Source organism: Propithecus coquereli, unplaced genomic scaffold (assembly GCF_000956105.1).
Source record: "Propithecus coquereli isolate 6110/MARCELLA unplaced genomic scaffold, Pcoq_1.0 Scaffold134, whole genome shotgun sequence".
Classification (NCBI taxonomy): domain Eukaryota; kingdom Metazoa; phylum Chordata; class Mammalia; order Primates; family Indriidae; genus Propithecus; species Propithecus coquereli.
Genome location: NW_012137636.1, coordinates 5,674,855 through 5,682,465, shown reverse-complemented (window position 1 = coordinate 5,682,465; position 7,611 = coordinate 5,674,855). Strand labels below are relative to the sequence as shown.

The following is a 7,611-nucleotide window of genomic DNA, read 5'->3' as shown; positions in this document are numbered from 1 at the left end:
AACATGTTTCACAATGTTAAATACTCCCTTGTAAGGGCAATGTGCATGTATCTTCTTTTAATTAAAAAGGGGACTATTCGAATGAAACAAGAGCAAATAAAAGCTAATGGAGAAACCCAGAATATTTTAAAAACTCTCAAGGAAATAAAGAAATGTTCATCCTTACCTCTCAGTGAGTCAAAGTGTTAGCCAAACCCCCTCTCCACTAACCTCATCTTTTTCTCTTAAGGGAAACCAACATTGCCCACTTAATCTACTGAATCCTTGAAAACTCAGCAGAAAATCCCACTGAGCACCACAGCCTTGCTTGGGATGGAGTGGGGATTCATGTACAAGAACAAAAGGCCAAATGTATTTAGCAACATTTCCAGTGTAAGAGTTTTTTTTAATTACATGTATCAGATAAGGAGTTGTCCTCCCAGTTGCACAAAACAGGACCTGCCCTGATGAAATGGAGCCTTTGAATATCTCAAACTAAAAATTTAAAGTATTAATAAGTGAAACTTCACTATTCCCTCAACTGTAGAGGTTCAAAGATCTGCTTCTTGTATAATACTGAATATTTGCATAGCACTTTACAGTTTGCAAAGTACTTCTATGTGCTTTGTGTCTGGTCAGATTTTCCAGCTACCTAGTGAGATGGTATTATTATCCATCATCCCTGAGTCACAGATGAAAAATTTGAGGCATAGGGTGAGTATCTTGCCCAAGATCACAATGAAAGCAGCAGTCCCTCCTCTAACTCAAAGTCCTGCGTGCTCTTTTCACTTCTCCCACGTCGTCTACCCCAAAAAGAGTCCCCCCCAACTGCACACACACCCCCTTCAGAAGCGACTGGTTCAAATGCCAGTTTCCTTCTTCACCTGTGGAACTAAGTCTTGGACAAGCAGGAATCTCTTGCCCTTTTCCCACCTCTCCTGGGAGGAGACGACAAGGAGCACTTCTTTTATCCTTGCCTTTCCAAGACGACCAGGAAGACTTCTCCCCACGGTGCCGGCGCTGGTATAACGCTGAGGAAAGGGATCCTTAGGTGTCACTGTGTTGCCAGCGACTGTTTAAACACCTATGAAAGACAGTCCTGAAATAACCCCCTATTGAACCAGAAATGAACCTTAACTTGTAAAAAGAAGTCATGGGCAAGAGGACAAGAAAAGCGAAATCCTGCTGGGAAACAGAGCCATCTCTCCTCCCGCTGAGGATAAGAAGCCCCCCCCTGCTCCCCAAAAAAGGTCTCCAGGCAGCAGCTTCCCGCTATCCTTAGGTAAGATCAGGAAACTCACCCGCCGCCGCCGAGCTGTGGCTTCGGGGCAAGAAGGGCTGGGACATAGTCGCCTCACGCTTCAGCACCGGGGACAGCTCCACGCCCTCCGACTTCGGGCGCTCCTCCCTACCCGGCGGGGCGGGCTGCGCCCCCCAGGCTGCTGGAGGGTCGGGCGCCTCTGCACGCCCGGCTCCCGGCCTCCGGGTCTTGGGGAGCGCGAATGGGTCCCTGCGAGCCGCGGGAGCAGCTGGTGGCGCCTCGGGCGGCGGTGGCGACGAGCCCAACTGCACCACGGCGTTGCGGGACCGCGCCAGCGCGGAGGAGACGGAGCCCATCTCAGAGGGCCGGGCGGGCCGGGTGAGCGGCCCCGGCTCCCCGTGGGATCCACACCCCGCGCCTGCCAGAGGCGTGCTCCCTCCTCGCGCCCGCGCGCGCCCGGCGGTCCGCTCCTCCGCCGACCCTTCCCGCTGCGGCTCTCCCAGGCGGACGACGAGGGGGCTGCAGGAAGGGCTCAGTGCCCACCGCGGGTGGACGAAGGGTAATTTGGGCGCTGTCCGCGCCTGACAGTCCGGAATGGATGGGGACGCTCGGGGAGTCGATATACAGAGGTTGTCCGGAGGCTTGACGGAGGGCTGGAGGAAGAAAGGCGCCTGGCATTAAGTGAGGGATACTTTTTTCTCCACTTTCTGCACTTGGTTCACCTGGGGCCGAAAGCCTGGCACGTCCTTCCTGCTCCTCCTGGCACATCTGGGCCGTCTCTGTCCCCCGGGAGAATGGAAGGTTTAGCGAGGGCGGAGGAAGAGCCCAGATTTGTTTTCTTCTCAATTTCTCTTCTTAAAGCCAGTATCACTGCTCTTCTAGGCTGTGCTTCCTTGAGGGAGCCCCGCTGGAGGCTGTCCCTGAGGCTGACGTGGCAATCCTGGTCCCCAGCCTTCTTCCTTGCCCCTCGCCCTGAGTGCCTCCCTTTTGTGGCCACCAAGACTGCCCACCCTTCCTATTGGGGACTGAGACCAGAGAGGGAGTTGGAAGTGCAGGGGGGATCAACTATTCCTTGGCAGAAGAGCGAGCAGGGAGGCGCAAGCCAGCCCTGGGGCTTCCCAAGACAGGACGCCAGACAACCTGGGGCCCTATTAGTAGGCCTGCTTTGCTGGTTGGGTGAGGTCACTGGCCCTTCTCTGGCTGCATTGGGAAGGTTGTGATCACTAATGCAGGGGCAGAAGCAGTGAGGGAAGCCTGGGATGATGTTTCAGCTAAAAGATATTGCCCAGAGAGGTTTTAGGTCTTGTCCAGGGTCACACAGCCAGTTAGTGGTGGAGTTAGGTCTTGTGGCTGGGAATCCACTCTCTAGATCCAGTCTCCTGTCCACATGGCTCTCCATTCCAAAGGCTTTCAGGCATCGAATTATGAAGCACGACGATTGTACAGGCCCGGCGCAGTGGCACACACCTGTAATCCTAGCACTCTGGGAGGCCTAGGCAGGAGGATCACTTCAGCTCAGGAGTTTGAAACCAGCCTGAGTAAGAGCGAGACCCCCATCTCTACTAAAAATAGAAAAATTAGCTGGGCACAGTGGCCCAGCTACTCAGGAGGCTGAGGCAGGAGGATGACTTGACCCCAGGAGTTTGAGGCTGCAGTGAGCTGTGATGATGCCACTGCACTCTAGCCAGGGTGACAGAGCAAGACTCTGTCTCAAAAAAAAAAAAAAGACAACTGTGCAATACACAGCAAATCTGAGTTTGGAATGTGCAAGGAGAGAGTGACTTTATAGGGTATTCCTCAGCAGGCCTGGGACCCTCCCCTTCTCTGCATCCAGCGTCCAGCACTTTTTCTATGGCGGCATGATGTGCTAACTCTTGGCTCATCTGTAAATGGCATACAAATCAGTAAATGTAAAGTAGTATTATCACGAAAGTGGCTTCCAGAACCAATCAGATCGACAAACCCCAAAATGGGAAGGGAAGAGAATAAAAGGATTTTAAATCTTCGACTGGTATTTAGAGAAGGGGAGAGTCAGAGGATTAACCAGGATGGGACAGCTATGGGACCACACAGCACACTCTCTTTGGCCTTGGTTCCTGTGAGGCGGACAGAAACTGAAGTCCTAGGTGCTGAACCAACATTGCAGAGGACCCTCCACCGTTTAGAGACACACATACCATGATCGCCCACACCTTGCCAGGGCTCAGAAAGTCTCTTCCCGCCTCTGTCAATATCAGGGATCTATCTTCTCAGAGCAGGCAAAAGGAATGCAACAGGGTTCACCTACCCATGGGTATTAGTCAGGGTTCTCCAGAGAAACAGAATATATATAAGTGTTTTTATGGTTATGTTAATTCCTTTGGAATTTTTAAAATCACTTTTTATTCTTTCCTTGCTCACCTGATGAACAAGTAGGACCTGGTATAAATTCTCAATCTGGACAAACACTCTATTAAAAAGTAAACACCCTGGGCAGACTTTTCCTGTTCTTGCACCTTGACTTGAATTTCCTGCAAACCAGGCATGGCCATCATTATCAATAAGACAAAGGTGGGCATGGACAGATGTTCTGGACCTACCCTAAGTGACATATTCCACTTGGCTGCACCTGTTGTGAAAATGCATAAATAAAATACTTCTGTATGTAATAGTAGAGCTGCTACCCTAAACTCCCAGAGTCCCCCTGCTACCCAGGCCTTCCCCCAGGACACGCACATAGACAAACCATCCCATGTCTGGCAACTAAGGGGTTGATGTCTAGCATAGCAGGAGGCCTCAGCACTGCAGCCAGTATTGATTGGTTGGAGCCCAGGCCATACTCTTCTTATCTATTTTTAATGCCCCCACCCCTTACAGAGTAAGAGCTCAGCAAAGTCAGTGACTTTCTCCTTTCCCTTCCCTTCTCCCTTATTATCTATCTGTTAAGCATCTGCTGTATGGCCTGCACTTTGTCTAATGACCCTTTAGGATAAGTTTTCCCCACTTTTCCAGATAAGGAAGCAAATTTATCATCAATAGTTAAATCACTGCCCGAGGTTATCCTGATAGTAAGTTGCAGAGTCAAGTTTTAAATCTAGCTCTTCCTGGCTCCAAAATGCTATCCGTGTTTCCCTTTGTCTCCCTTCCTGAACAGGCTGCATCCCAGAACCCAGTGATTCCACTAGGAAGGATGCTCTGGAAGAGCTTTGCATCTCTGAGGATAACGTCTTCTCCCATGTCCTGTGCCTGTGTTCAGGAAAAGCCTGCTCCCCTGGCATGCATGTGCGTGCACACACACATTCACACACACGCGCGCACACACCCCTCCTCCTCAGGAAGGGAGATTCAGCTCAGCTAAGAGTTTGGTTGTTGCTGCTGTTGCCAATAATCAGATTCTCCCAATTTTTTCCTGTCAGTGGGAAGGGATAAGCCTGGGAAACTGAAACAATCTTTCCTGTCTTTTTTTTTTCCCACTTGCATTTTAAAACACGAGGCTGTGTCTGGTCAGCTGGAGGTTGGTGAGAGGAAGCTATTAGGGAACATGCCAGCTGTAGGGCATCTCATTCTCCTTTTCCCTCCTGGCCTCTGACCTCACCCGCCAAGGACAGCAGAGCTCATGCTAGCTTTCCACCAGTGGGTGCTCAGCAGAATCTGCATTGAGAATTGGAAAGATCTGACTCACTCACCAACATCCCACCAGAGCCTGAAAGTCACCAAGTGGGATTCATGTCTTTGGATTCTGAAGTTTTACCATTGACAATGTTGAATTTTACCTGAGCCCCGTGCTTCTGTCAAATAGTGAAGGTTAAGACATCTCCCACTGTCTTAGTCAATTCAGACTGCTATACCAAAAATGCCATAGACTGAGTGCTTTAAACAGCAAACATTAATTTCCCATGGTGCTGGAAGCTGGAAGTCAGATCAGGGTACCAGCATGGTCCGGTTCTGGTGAGGGCCCTCCTCCTGACTATGTCCTCACATGGCCTTTCCCTGGTGGGTGCACACAAAGAGATCTCACATCTCCTCTTTTTATAAAGGCACTAATCACATCAGGGGGGCTCCACCCTCATGACCTCATCTAACCCTAATTACCTCCCAAAGGTCCCACTTCCAAATACCATTACACTGGGGATTAAGATTTCAACATATGAATTTGGGGAGGACACAAACATTCATAGCACCCTATCCTTTTGTGTTGTGGAAAAGGCTTGCTGCAAAAAAACCCACCCTTTCCCATATGACTTAGGAAAGACTCACAGATGCCACTTGCTTACCTGTAACAAGGCTAGACACAGAGCCTCCCAATTCCCAGTCTTTGCCTCATAAACGATTAGCTGAACTGTTTCATCCTCATCGACCAATCGGACAAAATGTTTGTTAGCCAACTTTGGTTAAACTTCTCTCCTTCCTCCAAGCCCCTGAACTTTGGCCCACCCTCAGCCTCAGCCAGCAGACAGACTCTCTAGAAAACAGGCTGACTTCGCGGTAAAACATCCTCTGATCTACTCTCCGATCATGTCACCCTTTCATCCCACTTTCCCCACCGCCTGTTCTTTCTGGCCATGTTTACCGCTCTCTGTAAAAGAAAGCCCTATTTGCCTAACTCTCGAAACAACTGCAAATCTTATGGTCAGAGTGTTCTCCCTATTGCAACAGTCCGTCGTCACCCCCATTTCCCACTCCCGCACACCTCCCGGCAAACACACTACCCACCCTCAAGAATCCTTTGGAATAAAGGCTTTCCTTGCTAAGACCGGATTTGTTTTCTCTGACACCATCTTTAAGAGTTTAAGTAGCCCTAGGAGAGCACACTCTAAGCCTCGGTTAGCTTATGTTTTTTGATGGAGATTAATTCACCCCTGTTTGAGTAAAGGGAAAAAGGGCAGGTAAGAATACTTTGAAAACCTACTGGGCACTAGCCCTGGGTATTATATATACGTTATCTCATTTAATCCTTACTACAGTCTTATGATGTAAAATTATCCTCACTTTACAGATAAGAACATTGAGGCTCAGAGACATGGAATTATTTCCCCAAGACCCCACAGATGCCAGACTGGAACCTAGGTCATTCCCTTGGAATCAGTTTCAACTCAGACAATAGCTCTCAGAGGAAACTTAAAGGTCCCAGAGCATAGCCTTCTCCTCCCTGGTCAGGTTGGGGAAACTAGAGCCAACCAACATGCTAGGGGCAGCAGAGCTCAGAGCAGAGCACAAAGCTTCCACCCCAGCAGGCTCCATCTCATTCCAGCACAACCAGTTTCCACCAGTGTCACAGGTCTGTCTTGTCGGCCTTATTCCAACTGCTCTCTGCTGAGGTCGTTTAGACAATTCCCAGCGAAGTTCAACAGGCTCCAGAGGAGGCCCCCAGCACAGGTAATCAAAGGATTTTAAGACAAGTCAGAACACACAGGAGCAAAAGAACAACTCAGCTGGGCTCCTTTAAACATTGCTTGGGCACCTACACCTTTTTATGGTCACCAGATGCAGAATTAGACATGGCTCCTCCCCAGCGGGGCCTACGGGAATATAACATAATGCTGGGAGCCTGAGCTGTACCCCAGGCATCGGCAAATGAAAGGAAAAATGCACGTCACTAAGCCCTGAAAGGTCAGAGGGCGACTTGCTCCAGGGACATCTGAGAGCCGGAAAATGTTTGGGATGTAGAGCTCTGGCATTGTGATGTCATTGCTAAGCCTCTGGGTACAGTACGAGAATAAAATTCGTAAGTGTTGCTCTTTAAAACAATGACACACAGGATGTTTTTCTGATAGATGCTCCATTGTTTCATTTGTCTTTGCAGTATCCTTGTAAATTAGAAAGGTTAAAGGTATTAGTCACTCTCATTCTACAGTCAAACAAAACAAAGGCTTAAAAGCTAAAATGGATTGCCCAAACCTAAGTGGAGAATAGGAACAGATCCAGGTCTAGCTCCCAGAACTTCTGACTCCAACTATATTCTGACTACTATAAACACAAAAATAAAAAAATATTTGAGTTGGATCTTTGGGTCATCGATTCCAGCTTACCACCCAGTGTAGGAAGGACCCCTTTATATAGGTCTCTCTTTCACACACACACACACACACACACGCACACAGAAGTAAAATTCACCAGGCGTGGTGACATTTGCCTGTAGTCTGAGCTACTGGGGAGGCTGAGGCAGGAGGATCGCTTGAGCCCAGAAGTTTGAGGCTGCTGTGAGCTATGATCGCACCTGTGAATAGCACTCCAGCATGGGCAATGTACCAAGACCCCATGTCTTGAAAAAAAAAAGTTAAATTAAAACTCAGAATTCATAATTAATGCCTCAGTAATAAAAGTTCATTATTTTTTATAATATATTCTTTTTGTGACTGTTGAAGTGATACACATTCATGGGAGAAAATATG

At 48.7% G+C, this 7,611-nt stretch overlaps 1 pseudogene; it reads right to left on the bottom strand.

Moving 5' to 3' along the window:
• Window positions 1-1,257: 1,257 nt before the first annotated feature.
• LOC105805807 overlaps window positions 1,258-7,611 on the bottom strand; it is a 17,332-nt pseudogene continuing 10,978 nt past the window's right edge.